The sequence below is a fragment of the Lepidochelys kempii genome, chromosome 14 (assembly GCF_965140285.1).
Source record: "Lepidochelys kempii isolate rLepKem1 chromosome 14, rLepKem1.hap1, whole genome shotgun sequence".
In the NCBI taxonomy this organism is placed as follows: domain Eukaryota; kingdom Metazoa; phylum Chordata; order Testudines; family Cheloniidae; genus Lepidochelys; species Lepidochelys kempii.
In genome coordinates this window covers 34,893,970-34,918,277 of record NC_136393.1, presented here as the reverse complement: position 1 = coordinate 34,918,277, position 24,308 = coordinate 34,893,970, and the positions used below count along the sequence as shown (strand labels likewise).

The 24,308-nt window shown below is 45.5% G+C and overlaps 2 long non-coding RNA genes across 3 annotated transcripts in view; both read left to right on the top strand.

Annotated features, from left to right (window-relative positions):
- Positions 1-10,389: 10,389 nt before the first annotated feature.
- Positions 10,390-13,417, top strand: LOC140897838 (uncharacterized). The gene is made up of 2 exons (XR_013634538.1): positions 10,390-12,359; positions 12,875-13,417. It is a non-coding gene; the product is annotated as an uncharacterized LOC140897838 (long non-coding RNA).
- Positions 13,418-23,139: 9,722 nt separating this feature from the next.
- The window catches only part of LOC140898299 (uncharacterized), a 30,629-nt gene continuing 29,460 nt past the window's right edge, over positions 23,140-24,308 (top strand). The window contains exon 1 of one of the 2 annotated variants that reach the window (XR_012154949.2): positions 23,140-23,752. This is a non-coding gene — a long non-coding RNA (uncharacterized LOC140898299). The remainder of the gene's footprint in view (positions 23,753-24,308) is intronic. The other variant, XR_013634560.1, reaches the window with a different exon arrangement.

The following is a 24,308-nucleotide window of genomic DNA, read 5'->3' as shown; positions in this document are numbered from 1 at the left end:
TCTTCTCTTCCAATATGGAGACCAGCTTGCACTTTGTACAGACAAAGTCGCTTCTGTCCTGTGGAAGAAAGACAAACATGGCACATCCAGTGCAGGTCACAACAGCTGAACCCCCCCCTTCCATATCACCTTCCTACTATGAGCTTCCTCAGAGCAGTTTGCACGAAGTAAGCCTCACTGGGCTCCCTCCAGGCGAACTCCCAGGCAAACTCCTGCTGTGTGCTGCTCTGCTGTCCCCGCTGCTCAGCTGGTTCTCCGCCGCTCTAGAGACTCTGCAATCTGCGATGGAGAGGCAGAAATGTCAGTGTCTGGGACCAATGGGATGGGTTGAAGATTTCATGTCATGATAGTCGAGTTAGCTCAGTGAAGCCAACTTAACTCGATTGAAAGACACATTTGATGCAGAGTAGTCACAGTTTACCACCTTTAGCTCAGTTTTAGCTGATGGAGTTACAGCCTGTTTTAATGAGTGATGGGGAACGTCTCCATATTGGCACCAGGGCCCAAGCTGTGAGCTCAGGGGCTGCTCATGCTCACACAAATGGGCTCTGAAGGCGAATAATAAAGCCCATGGGAATTATAGAAATGGTTCTCTGAATCCAGGGCCCTGAATAACACTTGCCATCCTGGGCCGGTGTCATTGCTGGAGACTGGGTACGTCTATACTGCAAAAAACCCACCCACGGCAGCAAATCTCAGAGCCTGGGGCTTGAACTGCATGGCTAAATATTAATATTGTAGACATTCCGGCTTGGGCTGGAACCCAGGCTCTGAGGCCCTCCCCCTCACTGGGTTTCGGAACACAGGTGCTAGCCCAAGCAGGAATGTCTGTACTGCTATTTTTAGCCCTGTAGCATGGGCTCCCCAAGCCTGAGTCAGTTGGCCTAGTCTCTGGGCCCCACTGTTGTGTTTTGTTTTGGGGGTTTTTTTGCAATGTAGATGAACCCTGAGAGACTTGTCCAATATTTAACAGGATCCCTCACTCAGGATCCCCCTGTGTTGTGGCTCTTCCATACACATGTAATGAGGGAGAGGGCAGGATTTCACCTGCAGTGAGCATGTACACCCACAACCTCAGCTCCACTCTGCAGCGACTCTATGCATTAACCATACAGGTCTGATCAGTGCAGAACAGTGTCTGTGGTTCTACATTAAATGAAACTGATTTTATAGGAACACAATGTTTTAAGGGTTTTTTTCCAATTTCCCCCCTCATGATGTTACTACAGGGCAGAGTTAAGGTTGTTTAGGTGCCTTAGCTGCATTTCGAGACCATGGAATGTTTGGATTTCTTTTAAATATAACCATAATTCTGTATTGTCTGGGTATATAACATTTGGTTTGGGGATAATTACAAGATTCTTGTAATGACTTTTACCCTTAAGTTACAAGTACATGTCCTCTCAGTTTTAACTCCATATTAAGGGGAATTGCATTGTGCATTATGGCACAGAACTGCAAAGAGACTTAGGCACCTAAACCCAGAGACAGGCATCTCAATCCTAGTTTTAGGCACCGTGATCCACAAGACCCCTCTTGGCTGATGCATAACTGTGTGGGTGCCTAAACTCACTCGGGACAGAAATCTCTGCTGTAAAAATTCTCTCAGTGTCTAAGTTTCTGCCTCTGGGCATATACATGGCTGCCTTGCTCTAGACGTTTAGGCACCTATCTCCCACCTGAGCCCCAAAGTGAGCCACAAACTGGAGGAAGGAGCACCTGTCTCACCTATGAAGACTGATCCTGTAGACATGCTCAGAGGTCACCCAATGACACAAAGAACAGAGGTGGGAGACTGGGAGGAGGCAAAACTCTCTTATAACCTTTAGCCTAGGGGTTAGGGTACCCACCCAAAATGTGGGAGACTCTGGTTGATGTCCCCTCTCTCTGCTGATGAGGAGAAAGGATTTGAACAGGGGTCTCCCAACTCTCAGGACAGTGCTCTAACTACTGGGCTATGGGATATTCTGGTATGAGGCTCACTCTGTCTGTTTTGTTTAAGGTGTTCAACTTTAATCAAATATTAATTGAGAATCACTCTATAACCACCTCACCCCGCTCCCCAGCACAACAGACATCATTTCCCCTGAGCCGGGATCTTCTGCATGGGCCTAGCCCCTCCCTGCAAGATTGCACCCCACCAGCTGTCTGCCTGAGAATCATACAGGAACTGGCTCTTTTCCCTGCCTCAGGGTCTCCTCCTGGAGTCTTCCTGCTCCCTGAAGCTCTCCCTTAGCTGAAGAACTTGCTGGCCAGGCTTTTATTAGGACCAGAAGATCTTCAAGCCATCACTTGATCCCTGGCCTCAGCATCAGCTGATTAATCTCAGGGTGGAACTGGGCCCCAACTCTCCTTAAAAGACCAGCCACCTTGTGACACTTAGTCTCTCCCATCCTAAAACTTTCCATCCCTGATCCTAATTGCCTCTCTACCTACTGTCCCTTCTCCCTTCTCCCGCTAAGCTCAATGAACGCTCTGTCTACAATCACAGTCTGGAGTTTCTCTCCTCCTGTTCCATCCTAGACAGGGGTGCTGGAATAGGGGGCACCAAGGGGCCATGGAGCTCCACTTTTTACCTGCCATAAGAACAAGTAATGGGGTGAGGGGGCACAAAGGAGCAAGCGGGGAGCGGGGTCTTGGGAGGAAGAGGCAGCGCAGGGGCTCAGGAAGAAGGGGCGGTGCGAAGGCGGGGCCATGGGAGAATGGGTGCTGTGAGGGAGGGGCCTTGGGGGAATGAGAGCTGTGAGGGGGAGGGTCCATGGTTGGGGTGATGGTGGGCCCCGCACTTTTAGGATTCTTCTGCCGCTCCTGTCCTAGACCTAGGACTTCTTCCCCATTCACTCCCCTGAAACCACTCTCACCAAAATCTCTAATGACCTCTGTGATGTTCCCAGCTCAGCCTCTTCTATGGCCTCCCAGACACACCCACTGTCTCCCTTCAGTCCATACAAACTCCATATAACAAAGAGATACCTGCCCCAGGGAGCTCACCCTTTGCATGACAGACAGGCTATAACAGAGGGATGAAAAACACAAGGGACGTGAGGGGTTGGGAGGGCAAGCAGCGAGGTAATGATAAAAAGAAACCAAAGTTCAGCTCATCACTTGCCCAGCCAGTTCCAGACAAGAGAGATTACTGGGGCCACAGCATATATGTGTTTGGAGGAGGGATTTAAGAGAGAATAAGGGAGCAGCTTTACAAATATTGATGGGGCATTTTCTCCATGCACGGAAGGGGAGAAAACACTGAGGTGCTTGAGGGAGAAGCAGACAGGTGGGTGACCCAGCCTGCCAGGAGCAGCCCTTACCATTTTGCCCAAGAGGGCAAAAAATGTTTTCTATGCAATGGGAAGACAGTGTTGACAGCTCAGTAAAGCTGGTGGATTTGACAGACAGGGAAGGGCTGAATGGTGAAGGGACTAATGGCAAAGACTATTAGCTTGTGCTGGTGTGGTGCTGGGTGGGGCAGAGGGTCTTAGTGAAGGGACAATAAGACGGTGGGGGATGTGGTAGCAGAAACAACCCGGAAGGGAAGATGGGGCAGTAGTTGGAGAGGTGTGGGGAAGAGAAGCAGGTTTGTGAGTAAAATTATACCTGGGCTTTTGCATGGTCAGGACCCTAGATTGTAAACTCTTTGGAGCAGGGACTGTGTCTTTTTATAGTCTGGAGTGTGTGTGTGTGTACAGAACCAAGTGCAGTGGGGGCCCAGCCCTGAGTGTATGTGTACAGGACCTAGTATGGTGGGCCCCAGCCCTGAGCGTGTGTGTACAGGACCTAGCGCAGTGGGGCCCAGCCCTGAGTGCGACCTCTAGATGCTACTGGAATGTAAATAATAATGTGCAGTGGGAGCAGCAGACCAGCATGGGATGTGGAGATATGGCCTGGGGTGGGGCTTAAAGGCATGTGTGTCTGTGCAGAGGATGGGGGATGAAGAGTGGCAGGTGGGGAGGAGGTTGCAGGGATCAGTGTGGGAGGGACGTGGAACGGTGACTTGGAGCCAGCAAGCCCTGCTCTCTGGTCCAGGTTTATGTGTGCAGTATCTGAGGTGTATAAGATAGTACATGTAACAGCTGGGACAGGACAGCTTGGGTCCCTGTCCCCATAAGAAGCTCTGCTCTGCGCTCTTCTCTGCTTAGCGTCCTATTGACAGATCTTTCAGAACATTCGTATCATCAGTGCCGGAGACATCACTCTTAGTTCGACTATTGCCCATTAATTTTGGTGACTCAACATTAACTGAAGGTGTCTTTTACCTTCCAGCGGAATATGAGGCAGTGAAAGGTACGTGCATTTTTACTAGTTTTGATTAAGCTCAAACTTGGAAAGTGAACACTCAGAGCTGTGTGTGCAAAAGAAATGTTAGTGTAAAAAACTGAAGCATGTTACTGTAACAGTTAATTTACAAGACAAGGGAAAATCCAGAGGAAGGAGTGATAAGAAACAAATATACAGATATTACCCAGAAATAATAAATAGAAAATCTGTGGCATTGAAATATGCATATTATCAGTTTTATTTTTCATATTAACCCTTGAAAATACTTGTAAAAACAAACTTCACTTACTGACCAGAGAGACAGTGTAACAAGAACAAGAATTGTTTTATACAAATAGGGCCCAGCCCTGTGAGCTCTCCGCAGATGTTGGTTTCCTTGGAGGAGGATTGGGCCTGCTGAGTCCTGTGTGGCTTCCACATACCACAGCTGTAGAATCAGGCACATGGGTCTGACCCACTGAAGCCGGCAGGAGTTGCAGGCACTCAGCACCCCTTGGAGTCAGGCCAGCATCATCCAGATTATGGAGACACTTATACAGGAAGAGTTCTTTGAACTGGAGGCCCAGATTCTCTGCGGTGCCAAGATCTGCTCAGGGAGGGGGATGAGGACAGTGAGGGAACTGGTGTTGGCTCCCTGATTATCAAGCTGTCCTAGGGGCTGCTCTAATGTACTCCAGTTGGCTGTGGTCCCTGAGAATTGATGATGTGCTCTGCTCTGGTCCAACACACATCCTCCCACAGGATTAAAAGAATCTCACAGGAAATACATGGTGAGATGTGGCTCCTCTGTGCTTTATTATTAAGCCATTGAAAGTCCAAGCAATAATCTGGTGGCTGAACATGGTTAATTGCTGAAAAGGGGAATATCAGGGATGGGGCATGGCGCAGCTCCATTAGAGAATCATAGAATCATAGGACTGGAAGGGACCTCGAGAGGTCATCTAGTCCAGTCCCCTGCACTCATGACAGGACCAAGTATTATCTAGACCATCCCTGACAGGTGTTTGTCTAACCTGTTCTTAAAAATCTCCAGTGATGGAGATTCCACAACATCCCTAGGCAATCTATTCCAGTGCTTAACCACTCTGACAGTTAGAAAGTTTTTCCTAATGTCCAATCTAAACCTCCCTTGCTGCAATTTAAGCCCATTGCTTCTTATCCTATCGTCAGAGGTTGAGAAAAACAATTTTCTCCCTCTTCCTTGTAACAACCTTTTACGTACATGAAAACTGTTATCATGTCCCCTCTCAGTCTTCTCTTTTCCAGACTAAACAAACCCAGTTTTTTCAGTCTTCCCTCATAGGTCATGTTTTCTAGATGTTTAATCATTTTTGCTGCTCTTCTCTGGACTCTCTCCAATTTGTCCAAAACTTTCCTGAAATGTCGCACCCAGAACTGGACACAATAACCCAGTTGAGGCCTAATCAGTACTGAGTAGAGAGGAAGAATTACTTCTCATGTCTTGCTTACAATACTCCTGCTATACATCCCAGAATGATTGTTTTTTTTTGGCAACAGTTTTACACTGTTGACTCATATTTAGCTTATGGTCTACTATGACCTCCAGATCCCTTTCCACAGTACTCCTTCCTGGGCAGTCATTTCCCATTTTGTATGTGTGCAACTGATTGTTTCTTCCTAAATGGAGTACTCTGCATTTGCCCTTATTGAATTTCATCCTATTTAGTTCAGAGCATTGCTCCAGTTTGTCCAGATCATTTTGAATTTTTATCCTATCCTCCAAAGCACTTGCTTGCTATCATCTGCAAACCTTATAAGTGTACTCTCAATGTCATTGTATAAATCATTGATAAAGATATTGAACAGAACTGGACCGAGAACTGATTCCTGCAGGACTCCACTTGATATGCCCCTCCAGCTTGACTGTGAACCACTGATAACTACTCTCTGGGAACGGTTTTCCAACCAGTTTTGCACCCACCTTAAAATAGCTCCATCTAGGTTGCATTTCCCCACTTTATTTATGAGCAGCTCAGGTGAGACAGTATCAAGAGCTTTATTACTAAAGTCAAGATATACCACGTTCTACCGCTTCCCCCCATCCACAAGGCTTGTTATCCTGTCAAAGAAAGCTATCAGGTTAGTTTGACATGATTTGTTCTTGACAAATCCATGCTGACTGTTACTTATCACCTTATTATCTTCTAGATGTTTGCAAATTGATTGCTTAATTATTTGCTCCATTATCTTTCCGGGTACAGAAGTTAAGCTGTCTAATTTTTAATTCCATGGTTTGTCCTTATTTCCTTTTTATAGGTTGGCACTCTATTTGCCCTTTTCCAGTCTTCTGGAATCTCTCCCATCTCTCATGACTTTTCAAAGATAATCACTTATGGCTCAGATATCTCCTCAGTCAGCTCCTTGAGTATTCTAGGATGCATTTCATCAGGCTCTGGTGACTTGAAGACATCTAACTTGCCTGGGACAAATGGCCTGGCCGAGTGGGCAGGGATCTGCTCAGAGACACACGCCCTGTGCTGCACTCGGAGGGCAGAGACCAGCCAGGGCTGGGCAGCAATGTGCCACCACACTGGGATTAACCCTTTCCTTCCACCCCACCATCCCCTGATTGGTCAATGGCACTGCGCACTGTCTGAAAGATCTCAGTAAAAGTCCCCTATTTTGAGTCCAAGTAAACCATCAAAAATAAAATCTCATTCACTCTGCTCCAGCCCCTGGCTCTCCCTCAAACTCCTCACACTCCTTGAGTCAGGAACCTGCAGCCCTTCTTCCTGGAGCTGGCTTCCGTTCAGACTGCACATATTTCCCTACAACCCTCACCTGCAGGGTTCTGTCCTGCTACAGCTGCTGCTGCTGTAATAGTCATCTCTGGGAGCTCCTCTCTCTAGGCTCTCTGCTCTAGTGAGCTCTCCTGGGAGCCCCTCTCCTCAGCAACTTCCTCTTTCTGGGGTCCCTTCAGCTGAGCTCTGGTAACCCATCTAAGGATTTAGTTACTTCCATTTGGGTCTGGGATGGCTGGTTTTCCTTTTTGTGAGCATGTCACAGGTAGCCTGGGCACTGATTCCCCTTAAAGGGCTAGTCCCCGTGACATATCCCCCCTGTACCCAAAGGTAGACTTGACCATGGGTAATGTCGGTTATATTCTACAGGGGATACTTCCTGCCCTGCTGCCACAAGGAAATCTGCAAGGCCCTTATTCCAAAGTATGAAGAGACCAGGAGTTGTGTCCCCAACATTCTATGTAGCTCATGTGATGGGTAAAATCCCCCATAGTCTTCAGCATGGAGTAGCTCACAACAACTTGTACTCCTTGTAAGGGCATGTCTACACTACAATTAATTACTGTACTCTTTGTCAGTCAAGCCTACTGGCCCAATCAGCATAAGGCTGCCTCATGGTCTCTGGGACAGCAGCATCCCCCAGTAGACTCACATGCACCCTTTGGAGTCAAGGTAATCTTTTACTCAGACTATCTTCTTGTTAATGTTTCTAATTATTAAACACTGAATCTTTTTTTCCTGAAGCCTTCAATAAAGGAGCTAGGGGAGTCCATTTCAGATCCTCGTCAGCCCACATGACCATGTGCAATGTTATCAGCTGGAAAAGTACCTTTCTGCTCCTCCCCTGGGGTGGACAGCCTTTCCTTTAGGATGGACTTCTTTTTAGACCTGCTCTGGTTCAGGCTTTGTGTTGCTATTTCAGGCCTCTGGGGGAGAGGTCCCCTGTCTTGTCCCTTATTATTTCAGATTCCTCTTGAACGTGTGTTTTAAAGTAATTAACATGGTGGCTTTTCCTTTCAGCATGTGGAATCCCCTCCTCAGACAGCCCATCTTCCACTCAATGGTCCTGTACCTCTAAACCCACCTCAGCGCTGTTCTTTTCTCCAGCCGGCTGGTATACCTCACTGCCCAACTGATCAGTTTTCTGGAGAAGCCATGCTTTCTCTCTCTGGCATAATTTCAGCTCTTGCCACAAGGCCATCACCTCAGCCTCTGGGATCTCCAACATCGGATGTGTCTCAGAGTTGGGCTTCATTCCACCCTCAATCTTAAACTGGTTCTGGAGCTTTGTCATCTCTTTTTGCAACAACAAAGATTGCTGTTCCCTGGTCACTTTCTCAGTGCTAAGACAGGCCAGCTCCTGCTCCTGCTGGATGGCTTGGGCTGAGATCCAGTCCCTTGAGCTTTGCATCTCCTCTCGCGCCTGCCAGACCTCAGCCTTTGGGCCTGGAGGGTGTTTAGTTGTGCAAGGCCTTCTGCCCTACTCCCTTCAGCTGCAGCAACCTTTTCTTCTAGCTGTCTTCAGTTCATTAGTGGATGGCTTTGCTGGGTAGCTATAGAGGACATGGCCACTAGTGTAGCTTCCCTTGTAGCCCCCACCTCTGTCTTTGTGCCCATCGACATCCAGTCCTTCTGTGGGTGATCAACTTGTTCCCCCAAAAAGTCCTCTAGGACACCCACAGCATCACTCCTCTCCCCTGTGTACATGCAGCCTCCTGGTAATTTATTGTTGGACTTTCTGTGTTATCGCACATACCAGAGCCCTCTTCATGCATCTTTGCCATCTCCTGAGCCATTGGCTTTAGCCTTTCTAGTTCTTTAACTTGTTCTAGGAGCTGTTCCTTCTTTTGTCTCAGGATACATCTACATTTGAGCTGGGAGGTGATTCCCAGCTCACGTAGATGTACCCAGGCTAGCACCTAAAGATAGCCATGTGGCCAGGGTAGTACAGGTGGCAGATTGACCTAGCCACCTAAGTACAAACTCACCTGGACCTCTTTGGTATGTATTCAAATGGGTGGCCCAATGTGCCTGTACTTCCCCAGCTAGCACACTAAATTGAGCAGAGCTAGGGAGGGTATGTCTACATAAGCTGGGAATCACACCTCCTATCTCAAATGCAGACATATCCTCAGTTTCAAGGTCTCCTGGTTACTACCATCTAACCAGCGTAGCAGGCTCATATATCCCAGCAAACACTCTTCTAGTTTTCCAGCCACACTACTCCTGTTCTGTAGCCCTTTCTGGAGCATCTCATTCACAAGGCCTAGGGCTTGTTCAAGCTCTTTCAGTTTTGGCTCCTGAGTAGCTTTCCCCTTGCATGGCTCATTTTCTACCTTGGCAGCCTGCAGTTTGGCTGTCTTGAGACTCTTGTTTGCCGTCTCCCTGTTGCTTTGCTCCTCTCTTGGCTGAACTATTCAGGGCTCCAGGTGTTTCTTCTTGTTTAGGACCAGGGATCCTTGACAAGGGGTATTGACAATTGCATTTGCCACTTCATCCCTGTGGTGTGGTGCCTGGCACTTGGTACATTCAGCAGCTGTGAGTTTCTCCTACATTTGAATAATCTCCCCGGTACTTGGCTCACACGGGTGTTGGAGCTTTATCTTCAACTGCTGGGCTTCTGGAAGCTAGAGCAGAATTTCTTCTGCTGAATGCCATGTTCCTTCTTCAGAGCCTTGACTCATTTACTCTTCTTACTCACAACCAGATGGCTTCTCTCCTGCCCTGTGAGTAGCTCCTTCTGCCTGTCCACTGGTTACTGGGTTTGCTCCCATTGCTTGGCCAGTTTCTATGAGAAAGTCCACACGTGGGCCTGCTAATTACATACCTGTTAAATATCCCTCTCAGAGTTCTTATAACACCCATCTCTCGAGACCACCAAAACTTTTGAATCACATTTAGCCTTCTCCCCAGCTGCCCTGGGCCAGAGAGCCTGCTGTTCTCTAGAGCTTCTTGTTGCACCTTTTTCTACTGGAGTCCTTTCAGACTTCTGGAGGGAGCTACTCAGTCTCCCCAAACTCCCAAACTTTGAATCTGGGAGTGAACTTAAGATACCCCTGGTAAGCGGAGCGAAGTCTGAAACCCTTGGCTGGCCTCTTCCCCTGAAGCTTATACCCCAGGACCTACTTTCTTAGCTATTCATTTTGCCCAGTATTAGAAATTCTTACTGCCCCATAGCAACACCCCTTCTTTCCAAAATCCAGAGTTCTTGTAGGAAAGCAGTATTTTACATGTCCCTTTCCCTACATTTGAAACAAACCCATGAAGGGGTCACTCTTCCTGGAGCAAAAAGGGATTCCTACAGTCGTCAGTTTTGACATGACAGTAGCTAGGCCTGACTTCCCCATGGCAGGATGGCATGACTTCCCCATGGCAGGACGTATTTAATAACCTGGAACTCCCCTCTTCTCTGACTCTTCTGGGAAACCAGGCCAGTCTCAGCATCCTGGTTTCTGGGGGCCAACCCCATCTTATTTGCCCATCTTGCCCACGGTCGGTACCTAATATTGGACCAGTCCTGTGCTTTCTTCTCTTGTGGTTGTCTGTGGTGGCTGACTCTTTCAAATCACTGACCTTCTTTGAGGCACCACTGTGGTTGCTTAGTTCCTTCGAAATATGGGAGCTGGAACTCCCATAGTTGTTGCTGCCCTCCTGACACTACCTTGAGAGAGTGAATGTCCCACCGTCATGGAAGTGCTTGTGCCATGCTGCTTGGTCATCCGTTCTTGGTGGAATGGGATCTCAGATTCCACTTCTGATACCATATAGTCAGGGGAAGCACATTTAAGTACTCCACTCAGCTGCCTCAGGGTGGCCCTGCAAGTACCTTGCCTCAGTTTACCCTCTTCGGCACTACTTAAATAACTCCATGTAATCTGAAAAATCTGAAACAAAAGTCCCTTGCTGGGATCTACTTTACTCATAAACTCAAAGGTCAGAAGGGACCATCATGATCATCTAGTCAGACTTCCTGCACATTGCAGACCACAGAGCCTCACCCACCCACTCCAGAAATAGACCTCTAACCTCTGGAAGAGTTACTAAAGTCCTCAAATCATGATTTAAAGATTTCAAGTTTACAGAGAATCCACCATTTACACTAGTTTAAACCTGCAAGTGACCTATGCCCCATGTTGCAGAGGAAGGTGAAAATCCCTCAGATCTCCGCCAGTCTGACCCAGGGGAAAATTCCTTCCTGACCCCAAGTATGGGGATCAGTTAGACCTTGAGTATGTGGGCAAGACCCACCAGCCAGATACCTGGGAAAGAATTCTCTGTAGTAACTCAAAGTCCTCCCCATCTAGTGTCCCATCATCAGAGATATTGGCTGCTAGCAGTTGCAGATCAGCTACATCCTCTCGCTGCCCTCTGCCTCAGTGGTTCCCACCCCTTCCCTTGTCCCCCCTCAGGCCCCACTGGGCCTGCCCCTCTCTTTCTCCCTATCTGCCCACTTGGTGCCCACCCTTCTCCTTTGCCCCCCTCTAACCCTGGGTGCCCACCTCTTTCCTCACCACTCCTTTATCCTCTGGTGCCCAGGGCTCCCCTTGCCCCCATTTTCTCCCCAGGTGACTGTCCCACTCCTCTCTTCTCTGCCTCTATTCCCATGTGGCCTGTCCCTTCCCTCTTCCCCCCTCTTACTACTGATACCTGCCTTTTCCACCTTTTGATGCCTGTTCTTCCGCTTGCCCCACCACACCCTCTGATACCTACATCTTCCCTCACCCCCAACATCTGGCTCTCTGCTCACCCCCTCTGCCTCACTGATGCAAGCCCCTTCCCTCTGCCGTCTTGATACCTGGCTCTTCCTTCAACCACTTTCTTCCCCATGAAGGCCCCTCCCCTCAACATTCTCTGTCCCTCTGGTGCCTCCCCGTTACCTCACCTCCTCTTCCTCAGGCACCTTCCCTCTCCTGCTCTTTGCCCCGCAGTGACTACATCTCCCCTTGTCCCCTATAGCCCCCCTGACACCCGCACCATCCCTCAATCCTCTCTGTCCCTTTGGTGCTTGTCCCTCCTTCCTGTGGGTGGAAACCCTTTCCCTTGCCCAACCATCTCCCAGCCTTTGATCCCAACCCCCTCACACTTGCTCCTCCCCACAACTCTCTGGTTCCCCTCCCACCCCTGGGGCATATCCTTCCTCCTGGCATTGCATGGGGGCCCCATGACACAGTGATTAATGGGAATGAAGGTTAATTTCCCTTTCATCCTAGTGACCAGCCCCTGACCCTGGCACTGATTCTGTGACTCTCTCCCCAGTGAACATGACCCTGGATCCAGACACATCAAATCCCTGGCTCATCCTGGTCTGAGGATCTTAAACATGTGAGAGATGGACATACCCCACAGGATCTTCCCGATAATCCTAAGAGATTTGATACTTTCCCCATTGTCCTGGGTGCTGAGGGATTTATGGACGGGAGGTGTTACTGGGAGGTGGAGGTGGGAGACAAGACAGGCTGGACTCTGGGGGTTTGTAGAGAATCTGTGAGCAGGAAGGGGCCAGTCAGACTCACACCTGGGAATGGATACTGGACAATGTGTCTGAAGGATGGGGAATACAAGGTCCTCACCTCCCTCTCAAGCTCCCTCCCCGTGAGCATCAGGCCCAGCCGAGTGGGTCTGGAATCCCATGCCTGTAGGAGATGCACCCTTGCATCCTTGCTTACCCTCAGGAGTGAGATATTGGCTTCTATGACCCCCACCTGTGGAAAATGGTGGCTGAATTAGCAATATTGTCCCTAGACACCTGCAGTGATCCCTTTAAAAAAACACCTAGTTCAGTGCTGTGCGTGAACTAAAAATCATGCTTCTGTGAATTGTTTCTTGTGTTTCTATAGATTTGGCCTTCAGGGGATCTTCCTACACACTGGGGGAGCACCTCCACCAAATAAGGAAGTGACCAAGGTGCAGCAAGGAGGACATGTTCTGAGAAGTGCTCCAATCCTCTGAGGCTGAAAAAAGAGGATACAGGGAGTGGACAAAGACTTTAAAGGAAAAATAATTCAAACTCACAGGGAGGCCAGAAAGGAGAGCAAGGAACACATTGTAAAGGGCCAGGAGTGGATGATAAAAATGATGGAGGAGCAAACAGCAATGTTGAGGTCCCTAATCATGCTCCAGGCAGAACACATGAGTGCTCCCTCACCAGCCATTACAGAACTGCTTTCCATGCCTTCCCCAAACTCCTCCCCCGCATTCCTTGCAACATCCCAGAACATCTCTGTGTGCCGTTCCATCCATCCCTTTGGACACTTTCCCAAACGATAGCTGGATTTACACACAGTTATGAGAGCGTACTGCCATACGCTTTTTTCTCCCTTCCCACCAATCCTTTTGTGTGTGTTGTTAATTGTTATTTAATAAAAACAAACTCTGAAAGATACCAATCTTTATTTGTCGCCGACACATGGTGGTCGCTGCTGACAGTTATACACTTGCTGACTGCAAATCCTGGTCAGGAATCATCAAAATTTTAATGCAAAGCAGCAAGTTAACAAAGCGTGGCAGAGTGCTGTGTAGAAATACACATGACTGGGGTTCATTGTCAAAATGTTGTCTCAAAGCCTCCCTGACTCCAACAGCCTCCCGTTATGTTCCTCTAGTAGTCCTGGTATCTGGCTGCTTAAAATAAGCCACCAGGTGATCCGCTTCCGTGCTCCACACGGTGGGAAACATTTATCATCGAATCCTAGAATCCTAGAATATTAGGGTTGGAAGGGACCCCAGAAGGTCATCTAGTCCAACCCCCTGCTCGAAGCAGGACCAATTCCCAGTTAAATCATCCCAGCCAGGGCTTTGTCAAGCCTGGCCTTAAAAACCTCTAAGGAAGGAGATCCTACCACCTCCCTAGGTAACGCATTCCAGTGTTTCACCACCCTCCTAGTGAAAAAGTTTTTCCTAATATCCAACCTAAACCTCTCCCACTCCCCCATTTCACCCTTAGCCTCACAGCTATTATAGAGCATGCCCCCAGCTGCTATCACCATGGGAATAGTTTCCTCATTTAGGTCTAGCATTCCATAAAGGCAGCACCAGCATGCTTTTAATCTGCCAAAGGCACATTGTACAGTCATTCTGCACCTGCTCAACCTATTGTTGAAGCACTCTTTGCTGCTGTGCAGATTTCCCATCTAAGGTTTCATGAGCCTTTGGAATAAAGGGTACACTGGGTCTCCCAGGATTGCTATTGGCATTTCACCATCCCCCACTGGAATCTTCTGCTCTGGAAAGAAAGTCCCTGCTTGCAGATTTCTGTACAGGCCAGTGTTCCTAAAGATGCATGCATCATGCACCTTCCTTGACCATCCCAGTTTGATGTTGATGAAATGCCCATGGATATCCACATGTATAGTATGTATATATACACAGGTTTGGGCTTCAACCCTCTCATCTCTATTGAGCATCACCAGGGTGGAGGGATCCGGGTGGTTTGTCAGTCATCTGGGTGGTACCCAGAGCCCAAGGTGCTAGGGAGTGATCTCAGTGGGCAACATTTACCATCAATCTATGAAGCAAAATCCCTGGGGCATAACGGCCTGTTTGAAACAGAAAATTCTGTTATTATGAGAGAACATTCAAACTGTTGGATCAGTAATACCTTTCTCAATCAAGAAAAGGAATCAACAATTTACGTAGCAGGTCAATTACCAGTCAAACCCCACACTGAAATTACCACCACCAGAAACAAAACAAAATACAGGAAACAAAGAACTGAAGAATCCGTGGTGCACATTTTACAATCTGCATACAAGCAAAGAAAATGGCAGAGTGGTATCTTAACAGGGTCACAGTTCAGGCAGTCTGATTACCTGAATTTTGAATATTCAGTGTACCAGAGTTTTGAGTTTCATGTAAATTTAATCTAACTCTGAATGTCCTGAAACTCTTACTCCCCCACCCAAAAAGCAAACAAACAAAAATCCTCTCCCATAATTTTGAGAATAAATATTCACCCAAATCACAGAACCATAAAACCAGTGCTTAATGTGTGCCAGGGCTTGGCAGGGCTGAGCCCCGGCACCTCTAGGCTTGACGGTTCATAGTCCTCTGGCCTCGCTGCATCAGTTATGAAAGTAAAAAAATTCATAGATTCATAGATATTTAGGTCAGAAGGGACCATTATGATCATCTAGTCTGACCTCCTGCACAATGCAGGCCACAGAATTTCACCCACCACTCCTAAAAAAGACCTCACACCTATCTCTGTGCTATTGAAGTCCTCAAATTGTAGTTTGAAGACCTCAAGGAGCAGAGAATCCTCCAGCAAGTGACCCGTGCCCCATGCTACAGAGGAAGGCGAAAAACCTCCAGGGCCTTCCAATCTGCCCTGGAGGAAAATTCCTTCCCGACCCCAAATATGGCGATCAGCTAAACCCTGAGCATATGGGCAAGATTCATCAGCCAGATACTACAGAAAATTCTTTCCCGGGTAACTTGGATCTTACCTCATCTAAAAACCCCATCACAGGCCATTGGGCCTATTTACCATGAATATTTAATTACCAAAACCATGTTATCCCATCATACCATCTCCTCCATAAACTTATCGAGTTTAATCTTAAAGCAAGATAGATCTTTTGCCCCCACTACTTCCCTCGGAAGGCTATTCCAAAACTTCACTCCTCTGATGGTTAGAAACCTTCGTCTAATTTCTAATCTAAATTTCCTAGTGGCCAGTTTATATCCATTTGTTCTTGTGTCCACATTGGTACTGAGTTTAAATAATTCCTCTCCCTCTCTGGTATTTATCCCTCTGATATATTTATAGAGAGCAATCATATCTCCCCTCAACCTTCTTTTAGTTAGGCTAAACAAGCCAAGCTCCCTGAGTCTCCTTTCATAAGACAAATTTTCCATTCCTCGGATCATCCTAGTAGCCCTTCTCTGTACCTGTTCCAGTTTGAATTCATCCTTCTTAAACATGGGAGACCAGAACTGCACACAGTATTCCAGGTGAGGTCTCACCAGTGCCTTATATAACGGTACTAAAACCTCCTTATCCCTACTGGAAATACCTCTCCTGATGCATCCCAAGACGACATTAGCTTTTTTCACAGCCATATCACATTGGCAGCTCATAGTCATCCTATGATCAACCAATACTCCAAGGTCCTTTTCCTCCTCCGTTACTTCTAGTTGATGCGTCCCTAGCTTATAACTAAAATTCTTGTTATTAATCCCTAAATGCATCACCTTACACTTCTCACTATTAAATTTCATCCTATTCCTATTACTCCAGTTTACAAGGTCATCCAGATCCTCCTGTAGGGTATCCCTGTCCTTCTCTAAATTAGCAATACCTCCCAGCTTTGTATCATCTGCAAACTTTATTAGCACACTCCCACTTTTTGTGCCCAGGTCAGTAATAAAAAGATTAAATAAGATTGGTCCCAAAACTGATCCTTGAGGAACTCCACTGGTAACCTCCCTCCAACTTGACAGTTCACCTTTCAGTAGGACCCGTTGTAGTCTCCCCTTTAACCAATTCCCTATCCACCTTTCAATTTTCCTATTGATGCCCATCTTATCCAATTTAACTAATAATTCCCCATGTGGCACAGTATCAAACGCCTTACTAAAATCTAAGTAAATTAGATCCACTGCGTTTCCTTTATCTAAAAAATCTGTTACTCTCTCAAAGAAGGAGATCAGGTTGGTTTGGCACGATCTACCTTTTGTGAAACCATGTTGTATTTTGTCCCATTTACCATTGACTTCAATGTCCTTAACTACCTTCTCCTTCAAAATTTTTTCCAAGACCTTGCATACTACAGATGTCAAACTAACAGGCCTATAATTACTTGGATCACTTTTTTTCCCTTTCTTAAAAATAGGAACTATGTTAGCAATTCTCCAATCATACGGTACAACCCCTGAGTTTACAGATTCATTAAAAATTCTTGCTAATGGGCTTGCAATTTCTTGTGCCAATTCTTTTAATATTCTTGGATGAAGATTATCTGGGCCCCCCGATTTAGTCCCATTAAGCTGTTTGAGTTTCGCTTCTACCTCAGATATGGTGATGTCTACCTCCATATCCTCATTCCCATTTATCATGCTACCATTATCCCTAAGATCCTCTTTAGTCTTATTAAAGACTGAGGCAAAATATTTGTTTAGATATTGGGCCATGCCTAGATTATCCTTGACCTCCACTCCATCCTCAGTTTTTAGCGGTCCCACTTCTTCTTTCTTTGTTTTCTTCCTATTTATATGACTATAGAACCTTTTACTATTGGTTTTAATTCCCTTTGCAAGGTCCAACTCTACTTGACTTTTAGCCTGTCTCACTTTATCCCTACATATTCTGACCTCAATAAGGTAGCTTTCCTTACTGATCCCTCCCTTCTTCCACTCCCTATATGCTTTCTGCTTTTTCTTAATTACCTCTTTAAGATGCTTGCTCATCCAGCTTGGTCTACAACTCCTGCCTATGAATTTTTTCCCCTTTCTTGGGATGCAGGCTTCCGATAGTTTCTGCAGCTTTAATTTAAAATAATCCCAGGCCTCCTCTACCTTTAAACCCATAAATTCTTCACTCCAATCCACTTCCCTAACTAATTTCCTTAATTTTTGAAAGTCAGCCCTTTTGAAATCAAAAACCCTAGTTGCAGATTTATTTTTGTTAATCCTTCCATTTAATTTGAACTGAATTAGCTCATGATCACTTGAGCCAAGATTATCCCCTACAACCATTTCCTCTATGAGGTCCTCATTACTCACCAAGACCAAATCTAAAATGGCATTCCCTCTAGTCGGTTCAGCAACTACTTGCTGAAGGAATCCATCAGCTATCACATCTAGGAAAATCTGAGCCCTATTATTATTACTAGCACTCGTCCTCCAGTCTATATCTGGGAAGTTAAAGTCTCCCATGATCACACAGTTTCCATCAGTATTTACTTTATTAAAAACATTAAAAAGGGCTCTATCCATATCCAAATTAGATCCCGGCGGTCTATAGCACACCCCAAGCACTATCCCAGGGGAGGCTCTAATAGTTTTCTTCCCCAATTTAATTGTTGCCCAGACAGACTCAGTCATATCCATTTCATCGCTTCTTATTTCTTTACATTCTATCTCATCATTGATATACAGTGCTACTCCACCACCTTTACCTTTATTTCGGTCTTTCCTAAACAGCACATACCCTTCAATACCTGTAGCCCAGTCATGACTACTATTCCACCAGGTCTCTGTTATACCTATAATATCTAGTTTCACTTCCTGCACCAGTAACTCTAGTTCCTCCATTTTGTTACCTAGGCTCCTTGCATTAGTGTACAAACATCTTAATTTTTGCTGTTTGGCCTCACTCTCATTCTGTACCCTATTAGGCACGGTTATTTTACTACCAGTATAACCTATTAGACTTGTATCTACACTGCCCTTCCTCCTACCTACAGCTGTATCCACTCTTACTTCATTTTCTTTCCACTCTATGCTAAATTCTGGCGTGGAGATTACCTGGACATCTCCCAACCATCTCCCCCAAATTCCTAGCTTAAAGCTCTCTTAATCAGTTGTGCCAGCCTCCATCCTAGAAGTCTATTTCCTTCCCTACTCAGATGAAGTCCATCCCGAGAGAACTGTCCTCTATCCATGAATGCCTCCCAATGGCCATACATCCCAAAGCCCTCCTTATAGCACCACTGCCTAAGCCATCTATTGATAGTCATAATCTTGTCACACCTTTGTTGCCCTTCTCTAGGAACAGGCAGAATCCCACTAAAGATCACCTGAGCCTCAATTTCCTTAAGCGTCCTCCCCAGCCTAGCATAGTCTCCCTTAATACTTTCCAGCGAGAATCTAGCCGTATCATTTGTTCCCACATGAAGGATAATTAGGGGATTCTTTCCCGCTCCCTTTAGAATCCTTTTTAACCTCAGGTCTACATCCCGTATCTTAGCACCTGGAAGACAGCACACCCTCCTATTTTCTGGATCAGCTCTGGTTACAGGCCTATCTATTCTTCTCAGTAAAGAGTCCCCAATCACATAGACCTGCCTTTTCCTAGTGACGGTGCTATTCTCCAGTCTATCCCCTGTTCCCTCTGGCTGCAAGTTTTTTCCATTCCCATTCTCCCTTGTAATCCTTTTTAACCCATCCTGTATCCTCCTGGGGCTCATATTTGGTGTAATCTCCATTAACTCTTCCCCTTTTCCTATAGGACTAACCGCTCTTCTCTTCTTCCTTGCCCTGTCACCTTCAGTGACTACCTGCTGAGCCCCTTCTTCATTTTCCAACTCTACAAACCTATTCTGAAGCTCTATTTCTCCAATTGCTTGAGCCCCAGCAGCTCTTTCATTACAGATTAAGCACTGCATAGAAACAGCTTATTCCTGCATACCTATCTTCCTCTCAATGATTTCTAGAATGTAGTAATTCTGATGCTGTGGTTTGTTTGCTATCTTTTCACCGTATGAAATGTCATGCAAATTGTGTGGTGCTCTTTCTGTTGACATTCCATGGAACTTGGGCTCATCGCTCACTTTGCTTTTGTCTACTCACAAAAGTTGCACTGACTATCTATTTAGTTACTGATAATACCTCTTGTCTGAACACTCTTATTTCAGTTTCAGAGTTGCCTATATATTTAGTTTAAGTCAGTTCTTGATGGATTTATGCTAATGAATATAGGTCACTATTAAGCTGACTTACACAAGTTTCACAAAACCAGAGCACAAGCCACATATGGAGAATGCTGTAGGCATGTCTGAAATGCCCACCCTGCCTCGGCGACCTAAACATTGAAAACACAAGAACAGCAAGTGAAGACTGATTAATTTGCTTCACTTAATGTTTGGATTAATTGTGATAATGATTCATCCAAATATTGTGGGGAACTAGTGAGTTGCAAAAATATTCTAATTAATTTGGCAATTCCTGAATGTCGCTGAACACTGCAGGCCAAAATATTTGCAGACATAACTCCACTGAAGTCAATGTGGTCTTATGAGCAGAGAATTTGCCCCTGAGCTCTATGAACCTCTGAATGCCAATGAATCAAACTAGTCCTGTTCATTCACAGATAAATCAATGCTAAAGCTGTGTTGCCTAGAGCCATTTTTAAAATCAGTATCTGGACTTTTATGTAGTGTAGATGAGGCCATGCTTCCACTCTTATTGCACACATACAATAGAAAAAAATTAGTTTTGTCCCTGCTTCCAAACTAATGCAAGTCCTGGGAGTTTTATTTCTCAGGTTCCTTTTTCCAAGATAAAATTCCACCAACAAGGGGTGAAGGCGGCCCAGAGGTAGACCCCCTATTCCATGGGTTCATCAAGGCTGTTCCGATGTTGGACTCTCAGGCTGTCAAGCCTTTCCCGTTGTGCAGGAACGGACCAAATGGCGAACGATCGCTATGGCCTACTGTCTGGGTAAGCATTGAAGAAGGTTCCTTTTCCCTGGGGTGAATCCCTGGATGATGGCTTTGAGTGTGATCCTGGTGGTTTTGTTTGTTTCTATTGGCCTTGCTTCTTTGTCTACTTAAAATAAAAGGTAAAAGTCAGTGGCAAATGTAATGTATTTAGCATGAAATTGTCTTCTAATAAATGAAAAAGGTGAAGAATGAAATTCTACCCTGGGCCAAGCCCCCGTCCCCAGCAGCACAGGGAAAGAAATGTTACAAATGTTCCCCTTTGCTTCAGGGGGCAGTGATCTGCATAAGCCCTTTACCAGGCAGAGAGAACGTCTCCCCAGTACTGCCTCAAGCTGACTGGAGCACTTGGGAAAGGGTGTGTGTGAGATCAAACCACTGTCCACTCCTCACTCTTTCAGTCCACTTCCCCCCAACCTGTGCAGTTATTCTCCCCTCAGTCCTGATGGACTTTAGGAATTTCATTTATTGCTAAAAAGAAATTGGGATGACACTAAGCTTGATAAATTTCACCCCAACAATTAGTATGAAAAAAATATACACAGTAGAAAATAGGGGTCTGAATAAACATGGGCTCTCAGCCTTAACCTCAGTTCTGACAATAGTGAGAAACAACAGGTAAGAGATGGAGGAAGGAAAACCTTTTTCTCTTGGTGTTGTGAAAGTGAAATCCATCAAAGACTCATGAATTATATAATCAGTGTTCACCTTTCACAAAACGAAACCTTATGTTTCTAATAATAATTTATATTTATTTTTGTTTCTTTTTTAGGGAAACATGATACAGAAATTGGTAAGTGTTATGCTTTTTCCTCCAACAAATAAAAGTTGTGTACAAATTTGTCTCCTGATAAGGGTGTTTGATTATTTATTTATGTACTTTTTTGAGTGAAGTTTTTTAACCAGAAGAAGATTAAAGCCCTGATACTGCACTAACATCAGTTAGCTATTGACTTCAGTGAGTCTAGGATCAAGCACTGAATGCACAAGTCATATCACTAAAACAATACGGTAACTCTTCACTTAATGTTGTTCTGTTAACATTGTTTCGTTGCTGATCTATTAGGGAACAAGCTCGTTTAAAGTTGCAAAATGCTCCCTTATAAGTCGTTTGGCAGCTGCCTGCTTTGTCCACTGCTTGCAGGATTCTCCAGAAGAGCAGCCCCTCCTTGTGGGGATTAGAACCAAGGGGGGCTCACAGCCCCCCCCCCATCAGCTCCCCTAAATTCTCTGTAAGGTATGTGGCTCAGCAGCTGCCCAGCAGCATTTCAGGTGGCCCTCCCCACACTGCCCTGCTGCTCCTGCCCTGCCTTCTGCCTTGGAGCTGCTCTCAGGAGTTTCCTGCTTGATGGGGAAGTGGGGGAGAGGGGTGCTGATATCAGGATGTCCCCCTGCTCCTGCCCCCCCTCGCTCCATACCCCCTCTCCACAAAGCAGAGGAGGGAGACTGGGCTCAGGGACAGAAAGGAGGGAGCTTCCTGGAAGCTGTTGCTTCCTGTCTGAACTGGGGGACCTGCTTAAAAGGGCAACATACCTGAACTGGGCTCAGCATACTTAAAGGGGCAATGCACGTCTCTCTCACTCATGCATGCACCCCCCAGCACTTTGGAAAGTCAGCACCTGTGCAGCTGTGCATGTGCTGTCAGGAGGAGGGAGTGGTGCACTCCAGCTGGATAGCGTGGGCTCATCATCATGTTCAGTTTTTGCAGGGAAGTGTTTGCAGCTACTGCCCTGCATCTATTGTGTTTCCTCCCTTCTGCCTCAGTCCATGCTGCCTTGTAGAGTGTAAGGCTACATTAACAACAGCCTATTAACCCTTGAGGGCTCAGCTGAGTGCTAGTTCATCATTTAGCAGCAAGGCATTCCCTGGGAAATATTCCACCCTCCTATTCCACCACCTCAACCAAGCTTCACAATCATTTATTGCTGTGTACAATATTAAACTGTTCATTTAAAATTGTTTAAAATTTATACTGTATATGTATATAATGTCTTTTGTCTGGTGAAAAAAATTTCCCTGAAACCTAACTCCCCCTATTTACATTAATTCTTATGGGGAAATTGGATTTGCTTAATATCATTTTGCATAAATTCACATTTTTCAGGAACATAATTACAGTGTTAGGTGACGAGTTACTGTAATGCTGATAATTTGAGGTCCAGCAATTCCACTTTTTGCACCACCAGAACTCCCAACAAAGCCAATGAGAATATGTGAGATACGAGGAAGCAGAACTGGGCTCTAATGGCTAGATTTTTAAAGATGCCCCTCTTTCCTTTGATAGCGTATATGGAGTGTGGGTGGGTGTGTGCAGACTCAGATTTCATATCACAATCAGAGCTCTGAGACACTTCTCAAACTAACCCCCCCACTCTCCTCATATCAGACTCAGAGATCTCCCAAGGTGCTCCACCTAATTCATCCACCACTCAACACAGGTGTACCTAACACAGTGAAGGCCGTTGGAGTGTATGCAGAAAATTCATCGTAAGTATTGCCAGCTCCAGTGGAGCAGAGTCAACTCTGCATTAACTCTGTATGTCCTGGTTTTCAGAAGTCTGAGTTTTGATGAACTTAGAGACACCTGGTGGGTAAGGTAATATCTTTTATTGGACCAACTTCTGTTGGTGAAAGAGACACATTTTCAAGCTACACAGAGCTCTTCTTCAGGTCTTTATGGCTCAAAAACTTGTCTTTATTACCAATAGAACTTGGTCCAATAGAGAGATTACCTCATCCACTTTGTCTGTCTAATATCCTGTGACCAACATGGCTACAACAACATTGCAAACGACTTTTGATGCACTTGATGTTCTGGAAGGGTATGAGCTTCTTTGGGAAACCTTAACTCTATGATAACAAAGGTGGGTTTTTTCCCCCCATTCCATTTATTGTAGTTCACAAAAAAGCAGGAAGAGTCTCTTTGAAATCATTAATGGATTCAGGTAACTTGGGCCACCTGGATGCTTGACTCTGCCTGTGCATTTGCTTCCAGCTCAGCAGGACTGTGGAGTTGTTTCTTTAATCTATCTAATCGCCCCTTGTGACAGGATGTGAAATTACTGCAACTTTCCAGTTACCGTTTTACTTTCTCTTTCAAACTCTGCAAATGCTGCGAGAGGAGGAAAGCACATTTATTGGTCTGGAACACAAACACATTTATTTAAACAAGTGTAAGGAAAAGCAATGAGAAAACTCTGTAGCTATTTTATTACCAGAATTAGCTGTAAAATTTGATAAACTGGACTACTGACTCAAAACGCAATTATCTCAACAAAACCAGTGACGTCTGACCACGTCCTGAAGATTGCTCCTTCTGAGAAGTTTTACAATCAGGTAGGTTAATTTTGCTTCAGAATGACTCTTTGTAACCAACTCCTAATATACACTGCTTGTTGCTTGGACAATTTGAAGATTAAATAATCCTCTGATAATTTGTTTCACTCTTTATTAACACTACAATACATGTACATTCAAATTGATTAACATTCAAATGCATTGCTCATTTTCGTAGCAGTGTACCATGAGATTTGTACAGCAGGTTGAATTAATAATTTGTTTATTTTGCTATTTTGTTTTATTGAAGAACCCTGGGCCTCATTCTGTTCTCAGTGATGTCAGGGAAAAGATTTGTAAAAAAATAACTTCCAGTATTTAGAATACAGGAAGAAAGTTACTGCGCCAAATCCAGTGGTTATCAGTCTATTTTTCTGCCTGTTGTCATTTCAGTTTTCTAGAGCTGACTGTGGGGCTGAATCCTTTTGCTTCTGATACTTTCAAGGGAAAAAAGGAAAATTATTTCCAGAATCAATCAAAATAGAAAATTGCATCCTTTTCTCCTGATTAAATCATGGGAATTAAGCATGTGTCTAAGTTTGATCCTGTGTTTGAG